At 51.1% G+C, this 23,182-nt stretch overlaps 4 non-coding genes across 4 annotated transcripts; all 4 read right to left on the bottom strand.

The window, feature by feature from the left end:
- Window positions 1-16,018: 16,018 nt before the first annotated feature.
- On the bottom strand, window positions 16,019-16,090 carry trnaa-cgc (transfer RNA alanine (anticodon CGC)). Its single transcript has one exon. It is a non-coding gene; the product is annotated as a tRNA-Ala (tRNA).
- Window positions 16,091-18,154: 2,064 nt separating this feature from the next.
- trnaa-agc (transfer RNA alanine (anticodon AGC)) lies at window positions 18,155-18,226 on the bottom strand. Its single transcript has one exon. It is a non-coding gene; the product is annotated as a tRNA-Ala (tRNA).
- Window positions 18,227-20,299: 2,073 nt separating this feature from the next.
- trnaa-agc (transfer RNA alanine (anticodon AGC)) lies at window positions 20,300-20,371 on the bottom strand. Its single transcript has one exon. It is a non-coding gene; the product is annotated as a tRNA-Ala (tRNA).
- A 1,092-nt stretch (window positions 20,372-21,463) lies between these two features.
- On the bottom strand, window positions 21,464-21,535 carry trnaa-cgc (transfer RNA alanine (anticodon CGC)). Its single transcript has one exon. It is a non-coding gene; the product is annotated as a tRNA-Ala (tRNA).
- Between the last annotated feature and the right edge of the window lie 1,647 nt (window positions 21,536-23,182).

Below are 23,182 nucleotides of genomic sequence, written 5' to 3'. Positions count from 1 at the left end.
ACCCCTTTTGCTCACAACTTCATACTACGGCCCGGAAAAACGACAGAGTCCCTCGGGTATAGTGTACTATTGCCGAAAAACGACAGAGTCCCTCGGGTATAGTGTACTATTGCCGAAAAACGACAGAGTCCCTCGGGTATAGTGTACTATTGCCGAAAAACGACAGAGTCCCTCGGGTATAGTGTACTATTGCCGAAAAACGACAGAGTCCCTCGGGTATAGTGTACTATTGCCGAAAAACGACAGAGTCCCTCGGGTATAGTGTACTATTGCCGAAAAACGACAGAGTCCCTCGGGTATAGTGTACTATTGGCTGGAAGCTCGGTTTTTTTTCTAAGACCAGCAGGGGTATATGGTACTATATTCTGGTGGTCAGATCACCTCCAGGCCCCAGGGGAGTGCTTTTCTGGGGGCAAACTGTGCACTGATGATGGGGGATTATTTCATTTTGCTCATTTTGGTGTTTTTTCACATTTTAACCCATTTTCACCCCTTTTGCTCACATCTTCAAACTCGGGCCCTGATTACAAGTTCTGACCAAATGATGACAAACACGGTATTTATTATGTATTTTTTTCATTTTTTTTATTTTTCCAACTTATACATCCATCATTGGTGCCAGGCAGGTTGTGGAGAAAGCAGTGAAGAAAGGAGAGAGCCATCACAGAAAAGATGTCCATCCAGGGTCAAGGTACCCTGCACTTTTACATATCCAAATGACAGCATTTAAAGTTTTTTAGCGTATGGTATCTCTCGTTGCATGGAACCGCACAGAGGCCAACGCCACACTGACGGCACCTGTACTTTGTTTGCCGCCTGCCTTTGGTACGAGAGCGGTCAGAGCACACGGCGCAGTCTGGACGTCCCTCTGCTTGACAAAGCCAATGACGCTCTGTGAGTCTCTGTGGCATTTCACCCTCCGGTCTTGAGCGCCTTTCTTGTTTTTTGGAGTGATCAGCCAGTAATGCATCAATAATGTTCTGAATGTAAACCTTTAAAGGTTTGTGTGGGCCTGGAGTGGATTTGGTGTATATGATGTGTGAGTTGACAATACTTATGCTTATAATGGCATTGAATATGCGATGATACCATTTCCGGGACCTGTGTGGAAAGAGGTATGTCTTCATCCTCTGGTCAGCAGTGTCCACTCCACCCATGTAGGCGTTGTACTGGTCGACACATACAGGTCTTTTGATGTCACGGAAGCCAGTGTCATCTGTCTTGGATCGGATCCTCCTCTGAACACAATCATTTCCATGGACTGTGGACAACATGGTGAGACGTTTAGTATCGTGCCAAGCACAAGCCAGGAGTTTTCCCTTTCTGCAAAAAACTGGGTCATCTCCTTTTTTCAGCTGTAAGACACTTTTACCAAGGCATTTTGGCATCCCCAACCTGGTAATCCTTACCGTCCCACACAGTCCAGTTTCCAAATCTGCTAATTCATTTGCAATTACAGGCGAGGTATAGTAACTGTCCATGTAAATCTCGTGTCCTTTGCCCGTAAAGGGAGAAACCAACTCACGGACAACTGCGTGTGTTGCACTGATGTTGCTTGCATTATTTTTGTACTGTCCAGTGTGCATTGACCAGCGCAAAACATACCCTGAACAGCTTTCACTCAGGGCATACACTCTATAGCCATATTTGTCAGGTTTATTCGGAGAGTAACATTTTAGTGAAGATCTCCCCTTGAAAGCTATTGTCATTTCATCTAAAGAAAGCTCCTTGATTGGACTGTAAACTGCTGCAAATTTGGGAATAATCAAATCTATTATTGGGCGGACTTTGAACAGTTTATCGTGCCCGGGCTCGCCTGTTCTCACATAATCATTATTGTTGACAAAATGAAAGAACGAAAGAATGATTTCAAATCTGTTTCTTGACATTACATTTCCAAATCCAGGCGTTTGTGTAAGCCAAAATGTTCCCCAGTAATCCTCGATTTCAGGTTTCTCAACAAGGCCCATGGAGAGATGCAAAGCGAAGAAAGCTTTCATTTCGGTGACTGATACATCATACCACTCAAGAAATCTTGAATGTGGCTTCAGAATCATAGGTGCCATACACTGATGTGCATATCTATTTGTCTCATCAGTAATGAAAGTCCAAAACTGATCGGTCAGAAAGAGTGACAGAATATCAAATGGATTAGCATCCGTCAGATCCATCTCTCCTGTGTAGCCAACTGGGTCTTCAAAAGGTTTGATCCATGCCTCAAATACCTCGACCTCTCTCAGCATGTCCCAGCTCTCATCCACCGGGCAAGTTTTACTGCAGCCACTGGTTCCACTGGTTCCTCGCCTCGTCTGTCCTTTGCACCTGTCCGTTGTTTCGAAGTCCCTTCATCTCCACTTGGAAATCCATCGTCACTCTCGGGGAGATAATACCCTTCAGAGTCAGAATCTGCTGTAAATTGCATGCCACGTGTACTTCCTCCAGCCATTTTTTTCCTTACCGGATCTGCCCTGGATCATACCTGGCTAATAAAGGGAAGTTGCACCGAACCGACCAATGACTGAAGTGATTCATTTTCTACTATTATTTCATTAATTTCCTTGTACGGTAAAGTTGCATTTCTGCGACTTTGGCGCTTAAAGGGTTAGAATACAGAGTTTTTGGTTTCAATACCTTATCATCTGCTGCCATCTTCTGTATTTTTTGTAAATAAAGGTGGACAAAAATAAATAAATATTTGACAAACGCCAAGCCTAGCCCCAAGCCCCAAGGACTGATAACCCTTTAGGCGCCAGAGATTATGGATGAAATAAATGTATAAATAAAAAACTTCCTGAGATACAGAGAACTGAAGCCGGGGCACAGCTCTGGGTCGGCAGTGCCCCTGGAGGCCCGTAGAAGCTCCACACTCCAGTTGATTCTTGGATAAAAGGGCACCCAGTCGGTCTCAAACTCGCGTGAGGCGGAGCAGGGATCATCCACCCCGCACACGGCCAGACTTTGCCCGGCCAGGGAGCACCTTCTGCGGGTCGGAGGCTCCGGGTCGGAGCCCCTGGAGCCTGGAGCCCTCACCGGGCCCCGAACTCGGCTGCCGGAGGCAGTGCAGTGCCTCATGGATAAAAGGGCACCCAGCCGGTCTCGAACTCGCGTGAGGCGGAGCAGGGATCATCCACCCCGCACACGGCCAGACTTTGCCCGGCCAGGGAGCACCTTCTGCGGGTCGGAGGCTCCGGGTCGGAGCCCCTGGAGCCTGGAGCCCTCACCGGGCCCCGAACTCGGCTGCCGGAGGCAGTGCAGTGCCTCATGGATAAAAGGGCACCCAGCCGGTCTCGAACTCGCGTGAGGCGGAGCAGGGATCATCCACCTCGCACACGGCCAGACTTTGCCCGGCCAGGGAGCACCTTCTGCGGGTCGGAGGCTCCGGGTCGGAGCCCCTGGAGCCTGGAGCCCTCACCGGGCCCCGAACTCGGCTGCCGGAGGCAGTGCAGTGCCTCATGGATAAAAGGGCACCCAGCCGGTCTCGAACTCGCGTGAGGCGGAGCAGGGATCATCCACCCCGCACACGGCCAGACTTTGCCCGGCCAGGGAGCACCTTCTGCGGGTCGGAGGCTCCGGGTCGGAGCCCCTGGAGCCTGGAGCCCTCACCGGGCCCCGAACTCGGCTGCCGGAGGCAGTGCAGTGCCTCATGGATAAAAGGGCACCCAGCCGGTCTCGAACTCGCGTGAGGCGGAGCAGGGATCATCCACCCCGCACACGGCCAGACTTTGCCCGGCCAGGGAGCACCTTCTGCGGGTCGGAGGCTCCGGGTCGGAGCCCCTGGAGCCTGGAGCCCTCACCGGGCCCCGAACTCGGCTGCCGGAGGAAGTGCAGTGCCTCATGGATAAAAGGGCACCCAGCCGGTCTCGAACTCGCGTGAGGCGGAGCAGGGATCATCCACCCCGCACACGGCCAGACTTTGCCCGGCCAGGGAGCACCTTCTGCGGGTCGGAGGCTCCGGGTCGGAGCCCCTGGAGCCTGGAGCCCTCACCGGGCCCCGAACTCGGCTGCCGGAGGCAGTGCAGTGCCTCATGGATAAAAGGGCACCCAGCCGGTCTCGAACTCGCGTGAGGCGGAGCAGGGATCATCCACCCCGCACACGGCCAGACTTTGCCCGGCCAGGGAGCACCTTCTGCGGGTCGGAGGCTCCGGGTCGGAGCCCCTGGAGCCTGGAGCCCTCACCGGGCCCCGAACTCGGCTGCCGGAGGCAGTGCAGTGCCTCATGGATAAAAGGGCACCCAGCCGGTCTCGAACTCGCGTGAGGCGGAGCAGGGATCATCCACCCCGCACACGGCCAGACTTTGCCCGGCCAGGGAGCACCTTCTGCGGGTCGGAGGCTCCGGGTCGGAGCCCCTGGAGCCTGGAGCCCTCACCGGGCCCCGAACTCGGCTGCCGGAGGCAGTGCAGTGCCTCATGGATAAAAGGGCACCCAGCCGGTCTCGAACTCGCATGAGGCGGAGCAGGGATCATCCACCCCGCACACGGCCAGACTTTGCCCGGCCAGGGAGCACCTTCTGCGGGTCGGAGGCTCCGGGTCGGAGCCCCTGGAGCCTGGAGCCCTCACCGGGCCCCGAACTCGGCTGCCGGAGGAAGTGCAGTGCCTCATGGATAAAAGGGCACCCAGCCGGTCTCGAACTCGCGTGAGGCGGAGCAGGGATCATCCACCCCGCACACGGCCAGACTTTGCCCGGCCAGGGAGCACCTTCTGCGGGTCGGAGGCTCCGGGTCGGAGCCCCTGGAGCCTGGAGCCCTCACCGGGCCCCGAACTCGGCTGCCGGAGGCAGTGCAGTGCCTCATGGATAAAAGGGCACCCAGCCGGTCTCGAACTCGCGTGAGGCGGAGCAGGGATCATCCACCCCGCACACGACCAGACTTTGCCCGGGGAAGGGCCACTCTGGCTGGGCATGGCCCCCACTGAGCACCCCCTGGAACCCCTGGAGCCCCCGGAGCACCTCCAGAGCCACCCCCCACTCCTCCAGACTCTGCCCGGGGAAGGGCCACTCTGGCTGGGCATGGCCTCCACTGAGCACCCTCTGGAGCCCCCAGAGCACCTCCAGAGCCACCCCCCACTCTCCCCAGACTATGCCCGGGGAAGGGCCACTCTGGCTGGGCATGGCCTCCGCTGAGCACCCCCTGGAGCCCCCGGAGCACCTCCAGAGCCACCCCCCACTCTCCCCAGACTCACCCCGGGGAAGGGCCACTCTGGCTGGGCATGGCCTCCGCTGAGCACCCCCTGGAACCCCTGGAGCCCCCGGAGCACCTCCAGAGCCACCCCCCACTCCTCCAGACTCTGCCCGGGGAAGGGACACTCTGGCTGGGCATGGCCTCCACTGAGCACCCCCTGGAGCCCCCGGAGCACCTCCAGAGCCACCCCCCACTCTCCCCAGACTATGCCCGGGGAAGGGCCACTCTGGCTGGGCATGGCCTCCGCCGAGCACCCCCTGGAGCCCCCGGAGCACCTCCAGAGCCACCCCCCACTCCTCCAGACTCTGCCCGGGGAAGGGACACTCTGGCTGGGCATGGCCTCCACTGAGCACCCTCTGGAGCCCCCAGAGCACCTCCAGACCCACCCCCCACTCTCCCCAGACTATGCCCGGGGAAGGGCCACTCTGGCTGGGCATGGCCTCCGCTGAGCACCCCCTGGAGCCCCCGGAGCACCTCCAGAGCCACCCCCCACTCTCCCCAGACTCACCCCGGGGAAGGGCCACTCTGGCTGGGCATGGCCTCCGCTGAGCACCCCCTGGAACCCCTGGAGCCCCCGGAGCACCTCCAGAGCCACCCCCCACTCCTCCAGACTCTGCCCGGGGAAGGGACACTCTGGCTGGGCATGGCCTCCACTGAGCACCCCCTGGAGCCCCCGGAGCACCTCCAGAGCCACCCCCCACTCTCCCCAGACTATCCCCGGGGAAGGGCCACTCTGGCTGGGCATGGCCTCCGCTGAGCACCCCCTGGAACCCCTGGAGCCCCCGGAGCACCTCCAGAGCCACCCCCCACTCCTCCAGACTCTGCCCGGGGAAGGGACACTCTGGCTGGGCATGGCCTCCACTGAGCACCCCCTGGAGCCCCCGGAGCACCTCCAGAGCCACCCCCCACTCTCCCCAGACTATGCCCGGGGAAGGGCCACTCTGGCTGGGCATGGCCTCCGCCGAGCACCCCCTGGAGCCCCCGGAGCACCTCCAGAGCCACCCCCCACTCCTCCAGACTCTGCCCGGGGAAGGGACACTCTGGCTGGGCATGGCCTCCACTGAGCACACCCTGGAGCCCCCGGAGCACCTCCAGAGCCACCCCCCACTCTCCCCAGACTATGCCCGGGGAAGGGCCACTCTGGCTGGGCATGGCCTCCGCCGAGCACCCCCTGGAGCCCCCGGAGCACCTCCAGAGCCACCCCCCACTCCTCCAGACTCTGCCCGGGGAAGGGACACTCTGGCTGGGCATGGCCTCCACTGAGCACCCCCTGAAGCCCCCGGAGCACCACCAGAGCCACCCCCCACTCTCCCCAGACTATGCCCGGGGAAGGGCCACTCTGGCTGGGCATGGCCTCCACTGAGCACCCCCTGGAGCCCCCGGAGCACCTCCAGAGCCACCCCCCACTCTCCCCAGACTATGCCCGGGGAAGGGCCACTCTGGCTGGGCATGGCCTCCGCCGAGCACCCCCTGGAACCCCTGGAGCCCCTCCAGAGCCACCCCCCACTCCTCCAGACTCACCCCGGGGAAGGGCCACTCTGGCTGGGCATGGCCTCCGCCGAGCACCCCCCTGGAACCCCTGGAGCCCCTCCAGAGCCACCCCCCACTCCTCCAGACTCACCCCGGGGAAGGGCAACTCTGGCTGGGCATGGCCTCCGCTGAGCACCCCCTGGAACCCCTGGAGCCCCCGGAGCACCTCCAGAGCCACCCCCCACTCCTCCAGACTCTGCACGGGGAAGGGACACTCTGGCTGGGCATGGCCTCCACTGAGCACCCCCTGGAGCCCCCGGAGCACCTCCAGAGCCACCCCCCACTCTCCCCAGACTATGCCCGGGGAAGGGCCACTCTGGCTGGGCATGGCCTCCGCCGAGCACCCCCTGGAGCCCCCGGAGCACCTCCAGAGCCACCCCCCACTCTCCCCAGATTCTGCCCGGGGAAGGGCCACTCTGGCTGGGCATGGCCTCCGCCGAGCACCCCCTGGAACCCCTGGAGCCCCTCCAGAGCCACCCCCCACTCCTCCAGACTCACCCCGGGGAAGGGCAACTCTGGCTGGGCATGGCCCCCACTGAGCACCCCCTGGAACCCCTGGAGCCCCCGGAGCACCTCCAGAGCCACTCCCCACTCTCCCCAGATTCTGCCCGGGGAAGGGCCACTCTGGCTGGGCATGGCCTCCGCCGAGCACCCCCTGGAACCCCTGGAGCCCCTCCAGAGCCACCCCGCATTCCCCCAAACTCAGTCTGGGGACGGGCCACTCTTCCCCGGGTTGCAGGCTCTGGGACTCCGGGGATGACCACCGGGGACCAGGCCCTCCCTTCGAACCCGGGGACCCACACTTAAGCACCCCCACACGGGCTACACACCCTTGTTTCAGCCCCCTGGAGGTCCGTGCCCTTGGTACTATACCATGGAAGTCCGTGCCCTTGGTACTCCGACTGGAGTACCAAGGGAACGGCCCAGCACTCACCACAGAGGCTCGCGCCGGCCCCGGCCCACCTTTCGTCCCCGGGTACCCACACTTAAGCACCCCAACACGAGCTACACACCCTTGGTGCAGCCCCCTGGAAGTCCGTGCCCTTGGTACTCTGAGCCACTTTAAAAGATAAAAAGCACCAGCACCCCAAGGCCCTGGCTCCCCTGTCCCCTACACCACACTTGGAGGCAGGGCCCTTGCCCTCCACTGGCTGCCCCCGCGCCCAATGTACTCCATAACCGAAGAAGAGAGGGGGACCCGGAGGCCGGCCTACTAGGGTAACAGGTTTAATTTAGAGCCGGGGCTCTGGACCACAAATGCCAACAACCCCGCAGTGCGCAGGAGCCTTCGAAGCTGGATGAAACCAGAACGGGGCCCTACGATGGCGGTGACCAGCCAGTTGATAGCAAAGTGAGCCCTGGACAGGAGCTGCATTTGACAAACTCAGAGACGAGGAAGGGACCGGAGTCGGACCAAATATATCATCTGGCGCTGTGTCCAGCGTGAGGGTGAGCCAGCGCAAATCAGGACCACAAATGCCAACAACCCCGCAGTGCGCAGGAGCCTTCGAAGCTGGATGAAACCAGAACGGGGCCCTACGATGGCGGTGACCAGCCAGTTGATAGCAAAGTGAGCCCTGGACAGGCGCTGCATTTGACAAACTCAGAGACGAGGAAGGGACCGGAGTCGGACCAAATATATCATCTGGCGCTGTGTCCAGCGTAAGGGTGAGCCAGCGCAAATCAGGACCACAAATGCCAACAACCCCGCAGTGCGCAGGAGCCTTCGAAGCTGGATGAAACCAGAACGGGGCCCTACGATGGCGGTGACCAGCCAGTTGATAGCAAAGTGAGCCCTGGACAGGAGCTGCATTTGACAAACTCAGAGACGAGGAAGGGACCGGAGTCGGACCAAATATATCATCTGGCGCTGTGTCCAGCGTAAGGGTGAGCCAGCGCAAATCAGGACCACAAATGCCAACAACCCCGCAGTGCGCAGGAGCCTTCGAAGCTGGATGAAACCAGAACGGGGCCCTACGATGGCGGTGACCAGCCAGTTGATAGCAAAGTGAGCCCTGGACAGGCGCTGCATTTGACACACTCAGAGACGAGGAAGGGACCGGAGTCGGACCAAAAATATGCGCCGGCCCTGCCCCCCGCCCCGCGCAGAGCCATCGGACACGTTGAGGCTGAAGGGGACTGGCGCAGAGCCCTTGGGCCCAGGGGCTAAGCGCAGCCATCATCCTTCAAGCCGCGCCTCCTGCTGCGCGGGGGTGAGTGACAATGGGCTCGGACTGTGGTTCCGTCGGACGCGTTGAGGCTGAAGGAGACTGGCGCAGAGCCCCTGTAACAGGGGCTAAGCGCAGCCATCATCCTCCAAGCCGCGCGTCCTTCAGTGCGGGGGTGAGTGACAGTGGGCCTGGACTGTTGTTCCACCGGACGCGTTGAGGCTGAAGGGGACTGGTGCAGAGCCCCTGTGCCAGGGGCTAAGCGCAGCCATCATCCTCCAAGCCGCGCGTCCTTCTGCGCAGGGGTGAGTGACAGTGGACCCGGACTGTGTTCCCACCGGACGCGTTGAGGCTGAAGGGGACTGGCTCAGAGCCCCTGGCACAGGGGCTAAGCGCAGCCATCATCCTTCAAGCCGCGCGTCCTTCAGTGCGGGGGTGAGTGACAGAGGGCCTGGACTGTTGTTCCACCGGACGCGTTGAGGCTGAAGGGGACTGGTGCAGAGCCCCTGTGCCAGGGGCTAAGCGCAGCCATCATCCTCCAAGCCGCGCGTCCTTCTGCGCAGGGGTGAGTGACAATGGACCCGGACTGTGTTCCCACCGGACGCGTTGAGGCTGAAGGGGACTGGCTCAGAGCCCCTGGCACAGGGGCTAAGCGCAGCCATCATCCTCCAAGCCGCGCGTCCTTCAGTGCGGGGGTGAGTGACAGTGGGCCTGGACTGTTGTTCCACCGGACGCGTTGAGGCTGAAGGGGACTGGTGCAGAGCCCCTGTGCCAGGGGCTAAGCGCAGCCATCATCCTCCAAGTCGCGCGTCCTTCTGCGCAGGGGTGAGTGACAGTGGACCCGGACTGTGTTCCCACCGGACGCGTTGAGGCTGAAGGGGACTGGCTCAGAGCCCCTGGCACAGGGGCTAAGCACAGCCATCATCCTTCAAGCCGCGCGTCCTTCAGTGCGGGGGTGAGTGACAGAGGGCCTGGACTGTTGTTCCACCGGACGCGTTGAGGCTGAAGGGGACTGGTGCAGAGCCCCTGTGCCAGGAGCTAAGCGCAGCCATCATCCTCCAAGCCGCGCGTCCTTCTGCGCAGGGGTGAGTGACAATGGACCCGGACTGTGTTCCCACCGGACGCGTTGAGGCTGAAGGGGACTGGCTCAGAGCCCCTGGCACAGGGGCTAAGCGCAGCCATCATCCTTCAAGCCGCGCGTCCTTCAGTGCGGGGGTGAGTGACGGTCCCATCTCCGGAGACAAGGGGCCAGGCGCGGGGGAAGCCAGTCAGACTGAAGCCCCGCGCCTGGTGGGACCTCTGTCTCGGCCTCGCTTCCAACGTGTCCGGCGTGAGGTTAGCCGGAGCAAACCACAGCCGCAAAATGTAAACAAACCCGCAGTGCGCAGGAGCCTTCGAAGCTGGATAAAACCAGAACGGGGCCCTACGATGGCGGGTCTTGAGTGCCAATAGACCAAGCTCCTTGTCTGGTATACATAGAACCATGATTTGTACCATTTTCATGGTTGATTCACGGATGATCCCTGCTCCGCCTCACGCGAGTTGGACGGCTGGGTGCCTTTTATCCATGAGGCACTGCACTGCCTCCGGCAGCCGAGTTTGGGGCCCGGTGAGGGCTCCAGGCTCCAGGGGCTCCGACCCGGAGCCTCCGACCCGCAGAAGGTGCTCCCTGGCCGGGCAAAGTCTGGCCGTATGCGGGGTGGATGGCCCTGGGTCTGGGCGGCGCTAAGATCACGGAGCGGGTCACCTCCGCGTACAGCCCGTGGTCAGCGTGACACCGTGCTCTGCCCCGAGCAATCAGAGCAAACAGGAAGCTTCTGGAAGTGCCCGGGAGTCTGGTAAAATCAAGCCGAAAATAGACCCTCTCATGCCGGGTCTGAGCGGCACTTAGAGCCCGGAGGAGCGCGGAGCGCGGGGCTCCATTCAGAGGCTCCGTGATCCGCCTTACAACCAGCTCTCACCTCCGCGTACAGCCCGTGGTCAGCGTGACACCGTGCTCTGCCCCGAGCAATCAGAGCAAACAGGAAGCTTCTGGAAGTGCCCGGGAGTCTGGTAAAATCAAGCCGAAAATAGACCCTCTCATGCCGGGTCTGAGCGGCACTTAGAGCCCGGAGGAGCGCGGAGCGCGGGGCTCCATTCAGAGGCTCCGTGATCCGCCTTACAACCAGCTCTCACCTCCGCGTACAGCCCGTGGTCAGCGTGACACCGTGCTCTGCCCCGAGCAATCAGAGCAAACAGGAAGCTTCTGGAAGTGCCCGGGAGTCTGGTAAAATCAAGCCGAAAATAGACCCTCTCATGCCGGGTCTGAGCGGCGCTTAGAGCCCGGAGGAGCGCGGAGCGCGGGGCTCCATTCAGAGGCTCCGTGATCCGCCTTACAACCAGCTCTCACCTCCGCGTACAGCCCGTGGTCAGCGTGACACCGTGCTCTGCCCCGAGCAATCAGAGCAAACAGGAAGCTTCTGGAAGTGCCCGGGAGTCTGGTAAAATCAAGCCGAAAATAGACCCTCTCATGCCGGGTCTGAGCGGCGCTTAGAGCCCGGTGGAGCGCGGAGCGCGGGGCTCCATTCAGAGGCTCCGTGATCCGACGCTCACCTCCGCACCTCCGAACCATGACTTGACATTACGGCTGTGAAGGAGCCTTGGAAGCTGGATAAAACCAGAACGGGGCCCATCGATCGCGGTTCTCGTGTGCCCGTCAAACGAGCTCCTTGCCCGGTATCCGCACAACCAGGAAATGTACCTGTTTCGATTGCGAAAAACGTCATTCTCAAAAACCGCCCGCCCCTCCCTCCCAGCATTACCATTTTGCACATTCCGCGTGAGAGCAGCGTAAGAATTTCTCGGGAGCAGCGTGATTTAGCCCGGGAATTTTGAGCTGAACGCTTATTCCCACGAGCCCAAAAAACGACTAAGTCCAACGGTATATAGTGTACTATTGCCGAAAAACGACAGAGTCGCTCTGGTATAGTGTACTATTGCCGAAAAATGACAGTCTTTTCAGGTATAGTGTACTATTTCGGTTTTTACTCTAAGTCCCTCAGGGGCATATGGTGCTATACTCTGATGGTCAGATCACCTCCAGGCCCCAGGGGAGTGCTTTTCTGGGGGCAAACAGTGCACTGATGATGGGGGATTATTTCATTTTGCTCATTTTGGTGTTTTTTCACATTTTAACCCATTTTCACCCCATTTGCTCACAACTTCATACTACGGCCCGGAAAAACGACAGAGTCGCTCGGGTATAGTGTACTATTGCCGAAAAATGACAGAGTCTTTTCAGGTATAGTGTACTATTTCGGTTTTTACTCTAAGTCCCTCAGGGGCATATGGTGCTATACTCTGATAGTCAGATCACCTCCAGGCCCCAGGGGAGTGCTTTTCTGGGGGCAAACAGTGCACTGATGATGGGGGATTATTTCATTTTGCTCATTTTGGTGTTTTTTCACATTTTAACCCATTTTCACCCCTTTTGCTCACAACTTCATACTACGGCCCGGAAAAACGACAGAGTCCCTCGGGTATAGTGTACTATTGCAGAAAAACGACAGAGTCTTTTCAGGCATAGTGTACTATTTCGGTTTTTACTCTAAGTCCCTCAGGGGCATATGGTGCTATACTCTGATGGTCAGATCACCTCCAGGCCCCATTGGAGTGCTTTTCTGGGGGCAAACAGTGCACTGATGATGGGGGATTATTTAATTTTGCTCATTTTGGTGTTTTTTCACATTTTAACCCATTTTCACCCCTTTTGCTCACAACTTCATACTACGGCCCGGAAAAACGACAGAGTCCCTCGGGTATAGTGTACTATTGCCGAAAAACGACAGAGTCCCTCGGGTATAGTGTACTATTGCCGAAAAACGACAGAGTCCCTCGGGTATAGTGTACTATTGCCGAAAAACGACAGAGTCCCTCGGGTATAGTGTACTATTGCCGAAAAACGACAGAGTCCCTCGGGTATAGTGTACTATTGCCGAAAAACGACAGAGTCCCTCGGGTATAGTGTACTATTGGCTGGAAGCTCGGTTTTTTTTCTAAGACCAGCAGGGGTATATGGTACTATATTCTGGTGGTCAGATCACCTCCAGGCCCCAGGGGAGTGCTTTTCTGGGGGCAAACTGTGCACTGATGATGGGGGATTATTTCATTTTGCTCATTTTGGTGTTTTTTCACATTTTAACCCATTTTCACCCCTTTTGCTCACATCTTCAAACTCGGGCCCTGATTACAAGTTCTGACCAAATGATGACAAACACGGTATTTATTATGTATTTTTTTCATTTTTTTTATTTTTCCAACTTATACATCCATCATTGGTGCCAGGCAGGTTGTGGAGAAAGCAGTGAAGAAAGGAGAGAGCCATCACAGAAAAGATGTCCATCCAGGGTCAAGGTACCCTGCACTTTTACATATCCAAATGACAGCATTTAAAGTTTTTTAGCGTATGGTATCTCTCGTTGCATGGAACCGCACAGAGGCCAACGCCACACTGACGGCACCTGTACTTTGTTTGCCGCCTGCCTTTGGTACGAGAGCGGTCAGAGCACACGGCGCAGTCTGGACGTCCCTCTGCTTGACAAAGCCAATGACGCTCTGTGAGTCTTTGTGGCATTTCACCCTCCGGTCTTGAGCGCCTTTCTTGTTTTTTGGAGTGATCAGCCAGTAATGCATCAATAATGTTCTGAATGTAAACCTTTAAAGGTTTGTGTGGGCCTGGAGTGGATTTGGTGTATATGATGTGTGAGTTGACAATACTTATGCTTATAATGGCATTGAATATGCGATGATACCATTTCCGGGACCTGTGTGGAAAGATGTATGTCTTCATCCTCTGGTCAGCAGTGTCCACTCCACCCATGTAGGCGTTGTACTGGTCGACACATACAGGTCTTTTGATGTCACGGAAGCCAGTGTCATCTGTCTTGGATCGGATCCTCCTCTGAACACAATCATTTCCATGGACTGTGGACAACATGGTGAGACGTTTAGTATCGTGCCAAGCACAAGCCAGGAGTTTTCCCTTTCTGCAAAAAACTGGGTCATCTCCTTTTTTCAGCTGTAAGACACTTTTACCAAGGCATTTTGGCATCCCCAACCTGGTAATCCTTACCGTCCCACACAGTCCAGTTTCCAAATCTGCTAATTCATTTGCAATTACAGGCGAGGTATAGTAACTGTCCATGTAAATCTCGTGTCCTTTGCCCGTAAAGGGAGAAACCAACTCACGGACAACTGCGTGTGTTGCACTGATGTTGCTTGCATTATTTTTGTACTGTCCAGTGTGCATTGACCAGCGCAAAACATACCCTGAACAGCTTTCACTCAGGGCATACACTCTATAGCCATATTTGTCAGGTTTATTCGGAGAGTAACATTTTAGTGAAGATCTCCCCTTGAAAGCTATTGTCATTTCATCTAAAGAAAGCTCCTTGATTGGACTGTAAACTGCTGCAAATTTGGGAATAATCAAATCTATTATTGGGCGGACTTTGAACAGTTTATCGTGCCCGGGCTCGCCTGTTCTCACATAATCATTATTGTTGACAAAATGAAAGAACGAAAGAATGATTTCAAATCTGTTTCTTGACATTACATTTCCAAATCCAGGCGTTTGTGTAAGCCAAAATGTTCCCCAGTAATCCTCGATTTCAGGTTTCTCAACAAGGCCCATGGAGAGATGCAAAGCGAAGAAAGCTTTCATTTCGGTGACTGATACATCATACCACTCAAGAAATCTTGAATGTGGATTCAGAATCATAGGTGCCATACACTGATGTGCATATCTATTTGTCTCATCAGTAATGAAAGTCCAAAACTGATCGGTCAGAAAGAGTGACAGAATATCAAATGGATTAGCATCCGTCAGATCCATCTCTCCTGTGTAGCCAACTGGGTCTTCAAAAGGTTTGATCCATGCCTCAAATACCTCGACCTCTCTCAGCATGTCCCAGCTCTCATCCACCGGGCAAGTTTTACTGCAGCCACTGGTTCCACTGGTTCCTCGCCTCCGTCTGTCCTTTGCACCTGTCCGTTGTTTCGAAGTCCCTTCATCTCCACTTGGAAATCCATCGTCACTCTCGGGGAGATAATACCCTTCAGAGTCAGAATCTGCTGTAAATTGCATGCCACGTGTACTTCCTCCAGCCATTTTTTTCCTTACCGGATCTGCCCTGGATCATACCTGGCTAATAAAGGGAAGTTGCACCGAACCGACCAATGACTGAAGTGATTCATTTTCTACTATTATTTCATTAATTTCCTTGTACGGTAAAGTTGCATTTCTGCGACTTTGGCGCTTAAAGGGTTAGGCAGGTGACGTCCTTTGCTGGTCAAGGGGAAGAGAAAGGTATGTTTCCGGCAGGGTTCAAAGAAATATGAAGCAATGCCAATGTATTTTTTTCTCATTGGCTTGTCCACCTGGCCACCACAATACTGCATCTTTGGAAAATGACTGTGAAATCTTGAGACCAATTAAAAATCAAGGTATGCTTGTCCAGTCAAGCATTGCTGGAAAACATGTCTGATCCCAAATGAACAAAGGTATGCGCGCTACCACTGAACCACTTTGTCTAGAAACACTCCAAAAAGAAACACCATCAAACCTGCTAGTCCATAGATGCATGGAAAAACAAAAAGTTGATTTCAAAATGTTGCGCCTGAATGGATGCCATGTTTCAAAGCCTCTCTTGACACCCATCCAGACTTATTGTACTTGTATATATTTTATAAGTGCTGCAAGATTCAACCGTAATGTGGGACTGGGAGTTTGCACTTAAGCTTGAGTTTGAGCATCTATCTCGGCATCAGATGACAATAAACCTACACTATACCATACATACACTTTTACTGACGGATATTTCAACAAAAGATATCTAACAATCACTGAGTTATAATTTGGCAGGGTGACAGTGCACAATGGATTTATAGTTTTTTTTAAGCTTGTGGATGAAATGTTGATTTTTGAATATCCATTAGCCAAAGAGTGATGCTATGATTTATACTGGTCAAAGCACTGAATGGTCTAAACTTACCAAATATTAGCTTCTGACATCCATTAGGCCACTGTGGATGTCAGAAGTCAGAAGTGTCTCTGTAATTCCTTGCAGTGTAATATGGCAGCTTGCCATGACTAAAGCAGTGTCTGGAGATGCTGGGGATTGAACCCAGGACCTCATACATGCGAAGCATGCGCTCTACCACTGAGCTACATCCCCTTCGGAACTGTTAGCAAAAATGATAGAATGGACCAAAACGGAACAGATATGATGGCTTAGGAACAGAACACAAATAGTGATCGGATAGAAAATTCAAGAATAAATTCCTCTTTCACTGGTAATGACACAAAGGTCTGTGCCATTGTTACTTTACTTACATAAGCGTCACTTTTTGTGTGTTACAGTTACTTCTTTGGTCTAATCACCCAGTCCACAAGTGTTCCTGTACCTATTATTCACAAATCGAGCACTGTTAAGCAGGTGACGTCCTTTGCTGGTCAAGGGGAAGAGAAAGGTATGTTTCCGGCAGGGTTCAAAGAAATATGAAGCAATGCCAATGTATTTTTTTCTCATTGGCTTGTCCACCTGGCCACCACAATACTGCATCTTTGGAAAATTACTGTGAAATCTTGAGACCAATTAAAAATCAAGGTATGCTTGTCCAGTCAAGCCTTGCTGGAAAACATGTCTGATCCCAAATGAACAAAGGTATGTGCTCTACCACTGAACCACTTTGTCTAGAAATACTCCAAAAAGAAACACCATCAAACCTGCTAGTCCATAGATGCATGGAAAAACAAAAATTTGATTTCAAAATGTTGCGCCTGAATGGATGCCATGTTTCAAAGCCTCTCTTGACACCCATCCAGACTTATTGTACTTGTATATATTTTATAAGTGCTGCAAGATTCAACCGTAATGTGGGACTGGGAGTTTGCACTTAAGCTTGAGTTTGAGCATCTATCTCGGCATCAGACTACAATAATCCTACACTATACCATACATACACTTTTACTGACGGATATTTCAACAAAAGGTATCTAACAATCACTGAGTTATAATTTGGCAGGGTGACAGTGCACAATGGATTTATAGTTTTTTTAAGCTTGTGGATGAAAAGTTGATTTTTGAATATCCATTAGCCAAAGAGTGGGAGCTATGATTTATACTGGTCAAAGCACTGAATGGTCTAAACTTACCAAATATTAGCTTCTGACATCCATTAGGCCACTGTGGATGTCAGAAGTGTTGACATGGCATATTTAAGTCAAGGTCTCTAAAATTCCTTCCAGTGTAATATGGCAGCTTGCAATGACTAAAGCAGTGTCAGGAGATGCTGGGGATTGAACCCATACATGCTCTACCACTGAGCTACATCCCCTTTGGTTCAATTCTCCAAAATGATAGAATGGACAAAAACGGAACAGATTTGATGGTTTAGAAACAACACAAATGAACAAAGGTATGCGCTCTACCACTAACCCGCTTTTTCTAGAAATACTATGTATATATGTTACAAAGCCTCTGTGTGAAGAAGCCCTAAGTCCCACCCACCATTCGAAAGGTATTCTTATTGGCTAGAATAATATCTCAATCAAAGTCTTCTATGTCACCGCATGCTAGCGCTAAGTGGACGTAAACAAGATGGATGCCCGCGTCGGAAGCGGCGCCTTTTTTTTTGCGGCGGCTGTAAAGAACAAACCCGCGGACAGAAACAATTGTGGATGGTCTCATTCTGTAGCTAACAGTCTGAAGAAAAGATCGATGCCAAACACCATCTTATAAGTCAAACAGGTCATTTGATATGGATTGAGAAATGCGCCGGACAGAGCCTTTATGTGGATATTTTCACTGTAGAAAACGTTGTTTACTTGACAATATCTCAAAATCCGATAACTTCAGGAAAAATACAAGTGGATATTGTTTTTCTATGGATCCTTACCGACAGACTGAGTACAAGAATGTACAGATTGGAAGCCGTTTTGTCCGTCATAAAAAGCAAACAGGTAGGACATGCGTTTGTAAAAGTTGAGACTTTCTCACAAACTATTGGTAATTGCTTCTTGGGGCATATTATTCAATGTAAATCAATGACATATTCGTTTTGTTGAGAAAATAACCTTTATAATGATGTATAACTTGCTGGTATTGACCGCAAGTTATACATCATTTTACATCAAGAAAACTTTTGTAATTTGGAAACTGCGCGTCGGCGTGCAGGTGACAGGTATCTGAAATTCCTTCCAGTGTAATATGGCAACTTGCAATGACTAAAGCATTGTCTGGAGATGCTGGGGATTGAACCCAGGGCCTCATACATGCTAAGCATGCGCTCTACCACTGAGCTACATCCCCTTCGGAACTGTAAGCAAAAATGATAGAATGGACCAAAACGGAATAGATATGATGGCTTAGGAACAGAACACAAATAGTGATAGGATAGAAAATTCAAGAATAAATTCCTCTTTCACTGGTAATGACACAAAGGTCTGTGCCATTGTTACTTTACTTACATAAGCGTCACTTTTTGTGTGTTACAGTTACTTCTTTGGTCTGATCACCCAGTCCACAAGTGTTCCTGTACCTATATATTCACAAATCGAGCACTGTTAAGCAGGTGACGTCCTTTGCTGGTCAAGGGGAAGAGAAAGGTATGTTTCCGGCAGGGTTCAAAGAAATATGAAGCAATGCCAATGTATTTTTTTCTCATTGGCTTGTCCACCTGGCCACCACAATACTGCATCTTTGGAAAATGACTGTGAAATCTTGAGACCAATTAAAAATCAAGGTATGCTTGTCCAGTCAAGCATTGAGGGAAAACATGTCTGATCCCAAATGAACAAAGGTATGCGCGCTACCACTGACCCACTTTGTCTAGAAACACTCCAAAAAGAAACACCATCAAACCTGCTAGTCCATAGATGCATGGAAAAACAAAAAGTTGATTTCAAAATGTTGCGCCTGAATGGATGCCATGTTTCAAAGCCTCTCTTGACACCCATCCAGACTTATTGTACTTGTATATATTTTATAAGTGCTGCAAGATTCAACCGTAATGTGGGACTGGGAGTTTGCACTTAAGCTTGAGTTTGAGCATCTATCTCGGCATCAGATGACAATAAACCTACACTATACCATACATACACTTTTACTGACGGATATTTCAACAAAAGATATCTAACAAACACTGAGTTATAATTTGGCAGGGTGACAGTGCACAATGGATTTATAGTTTTTTTTAAGCTTGTGGATGAAATGTTGATTTTTGAATATCCATTAGCCAAAGAGTGATGCTATGATTTATACTGGTCAAAGCACTGAATGGTCTAAACTTACCAAATATTAGCTTCTGACATCCATTAGGCCACTGTGGATGTCAGAAGTGTTGACATGGCATATTTAAGTCAAGGTCTCTAAAATTCCTTCCAGTGTAATATGGCAGCTTGCAATGACTAAAGCAGTGTCAGGAGATGCTGGGGATTGAACCCAGGACCTCATACATGCTCTACCACTGAGCTACATCCCCTTTGGTTCAATTCTCCAAAATGATAGAATGGACAAAAACGGAACAGATTTGATGGTTTAGAAACAACACAAATGAACAAAGGTATGCGCTCTACCACTAACCCGCTTTTTCTAGAAATACTATGTATATATGTTACAAAGCCTCTGTGTGAAGAAGCCCTAAGTCCCACCCACCATTCGAAAGGTATTCTTATTGGCTAGAATAATATCTCAATCAAAGTCTTCTACGTCACCGCATGCTAGCGCTAAGTGGACGTAAACAAGATGGATGCCCGCGTCGGAAGCGGCGCCTTTTTTTTTGCGGCGGCTGTAAAGAACAAACCCGCGGACAGAAACAATTGTGGATGGTCTCATTCTGTAGCTAACAGTCTGAAGAAAAGATCGATGCCAAACACCATCTTATAAGTCAAACAGGTCATTTGATATGGATTGAGAAATGCGCCGGACAGAGCCTTTATGTGGATATTTTCACTGTAGAAAACGTTGTTTACTTGACAATATCTCAAAATCCGATAACTTCAGGAAAAATACAAGTGGATATTGTTTTTCTATGGATCCTTACCGACAGACTGAGTACAAGAATGTACAGATTGGAAGCCGTTTTGTCCGTCATAAAAAGCAAACAGGTAGGACATGCGTTTGTAAAAGTTGAGACTTTCTCACAAACTATTGGTAATTGCTTCTTGGGGCATATTATTCAATGTAAATCAATGACATATTCGTTTTGTTGAGAAAATAACCTTTAAAATGATGTATAACTTGTTGGTATTGACCGCAAGTTATACATCATTTTACATCAAGAGAACTTTTGTAATTTGGAAACTGCGCACCGGCGTGCAGGTGACAGGTATCTGAAATTCCTTCCAGTGTAATATGGCAACTTGCAATGACTAAAGCATTGTCTGGAGATGCTGGGGATTGAACCCAGGGCCTCATACATGCTAAGCATGCGCTCTACCACTGAGCTACATACCCTTCCAAACTGTAAGCAAAAATGATAGAATGGACCAAAACGGAATAGATATGATGGCTTAGGAACAGAACACAAATAGTGATAGGATAGAAAATTCAAGAATAAATTCCTCTTTCACTGGTAATGACACAAAGGTCTGTGCCATTGTTACTTTACTTACATAAGCGTCACTTTTTGTGTGTTACAGTTACTTCTTTGGTCTGATCACCCAGTCCACAAGTGTTCCTGTACCTATATATTCACAAATCGAGCACTGTTAAGCAGGTGACGTCCTTTGCTGGTCAAGGGGAAGAGAAAGGTATGTTTCCGGCAGGGTTCAAAGAAATATGAAGCAATGCCAATATATTTTTTTCTCATTGGCTTGTCCACCTGGCCACCACAATACTGCATCTTTGGAAAATGACTGTGAAATCTTGAGACCAATTAAAAATCAAGGTATGCTTGTCCAGTCAAGCATTGCTGGAAAACATGTCTGATCCCAAATGAACAAAGGTATGCGCGCTACCACTGAACCACTTTGTCTAGAAACACTCCAAAAAGAAACACCATCAAACCTGCTAGTCCATAGATGCATGGAAAAACAAAAAGTTGATTTCAAAATGTTGCGCCTGAATGGATGCCATGTTTCAAAGCCTCTCTTGACACCCATCCAGACTTATTGTACTTGTATATATTTTATAAGTGCTGCAAGATTCAACCGTAATGTGGGACTGGGAGTTTGCACTTAAGCTTGAGTTTGAGCATCTATCTCGGCATCAGATGACAATAAACCTACACTATACCATACATACACTTTTACTGACGGATATTTCAACAAAAGATATCTAACAATCACTGAGTTATAATTTGGCAGGGTGACAGTGCACAATGGATTTATAGTTTTTTTTAAGCTTGTGGATGAAATGTTGATTTTTGAATATCCATTAGCCAAAGAGTGATGCTATGATTTATACTGGTCAAAGCACTGAATGGTCTAAACTTACCAAATATTAGCTTCTGACATCCATTAGGCCACTGTGGATGTCAGAAGTCAGAAGTGTCTCTGTAATTCCTTGCAGTGTAATATGGCAGCTTGCCATGACTAAAGCAGTGTCTGGAGATGCTGGGGATTGAACCCAGGACCTCATACATGCGAAGCATGCGCTCTACCACTGAGCTACATCCCCTTCGGAACTGTTAGCAAAAATGATAGAATGGACCAAAACGGAACAGATATGATGGCTTAGGAACAGAACACAAATAGTGATCGGATAGAAAATTCAAGAATAAATTCCTCTTTCACTGGTAATGACACAAAGGTCTGTGCCATTGTTACTTTACTTACATAAGCGTCACTTTTTGTGTGTTACAGTTACTTCTTTGGTCTAATCACCCAGTCCACAAGTGTTCCTGTACCTATTATTCACAAATCGAGCACTGTTAAGCAGGTGACGTCCTTTGCTGGTCAAGGGGAAGAGAAAGGTATGTTTCCGGCAGGGTTCAAAGAAATATGAAGCAATGCCAATGTATTTTTTTCTCATTGGCTTGTCCACCTGGCCACCACAATACTGCATCTTTGGAAAATTACTGTGAAATCTTGAGACCAATTAAAAATCAAGGTATGCTTGTCCAGTCAAGCCTTGCTGGAAAACATGTCTGATCCCAAATGAACAAAGGTATGTGCTCTACCACTGAACCACTTTGTCTAGAAATACTCCAAAAAGAAACACCATCAAACCTGCTAGTCCATAGATGCATGGAAAAACAAAAATTTGATTTCAAAATGTTGCGCCTGAATGGATGCCATGTTTCAAAGCCTCTCTTGACACCCATCCAGACTTATTGTACTTGTATATATTTTATAAGTGCTGCAAGATTCAACCGTAATGTGGGACTGGGAGTTTGCACTTAAGCTTGAGTTTGAGCATCTATCTCGGCATCAGACTACAATAATCCTACACTATACCATACATACACTTTTACTGACGGATATTTCAACAAAAGGTATCTAACAATCACTGAGTTATAATTTGGCAGGGTGACAGTGCACAATGGATTTATAGTTTTTTTAAGCTTGTGGATGAAAAGTTGATTTTTGAATATCCATTAGCCAAAGAGTGGGAGCTATGATTTATACTGGTCAAAGCACTGAATGGTCTAAACTTACCAAATATTAGCTTCTGACATCCATTAGGCCACTGTGGATGTCAGAAGTGTTGACATGGCATATTTAAGTCAAGGTCTCTAAAATTCCTTCCAGTGTAATATGGCAGCTTGCAATGACTAAAGCAGTGTCAGGAGATGCTGGGGATTGAACCCATACATGCTCTACCACTGAGCTACATCCCCTTTGGTTCAATTCTCCAAAATGATAGAATGGACAAAAACGGAACAGATTTGATGGTTTAGAAACAACACAAATGAACAAAGGTATGCGCTCTACCACTAACCCGCTTTTTCTAGAAATACTATGTATATATGTTACAAAGCCTCTGTGTGAAGAAGCCCTAAGTCCCACCCACCATTCGAAAGGTATTCTTATTGGCTAGAATAATATCTCAATCAAAGTCTTCTACGTCACCGCATGCTAGCGCTAAGTGGACGTAAACAAGATGGATGCCCGCGTCGGAAGCGGCGCCTTTTTTTTTGCGGCGGCTGTAAAGAACAAACCCGCGGACAGAAACAATTGTGGATGGTCTCATTCTGTAGCTAACAGTCTGAAGAAAAGATCGATGCCAAACACCATCTTATAAGTCAAACAGGTCATTTGATATGGATTGAGAAATGCGCCGGACAGAGCCTTTATGTGGATATTTTCACTGTAGAAAACGTTG

This window comes from Eucyclogobius newberryi, unplaced genomic scaffold, assembly GCF_026437365.1.
Source record: "Eucyclogobius newberryi isolate DKJ021-1_F unplaced genomic scaffold, fEucNew1.0.hap1 SCAF_4, whole genome shotgun sequence".
Taxonomy (NCBI): Eukaryota; Metazoa; Chordata; class Actinopteri; order Gobiiformes; family Gobiidae; genus Eucyclogobius; species Eucyclogobius newberryi.
This window is presented reverse-complemented; position numbering and strand designations above follow the sequence as displayed.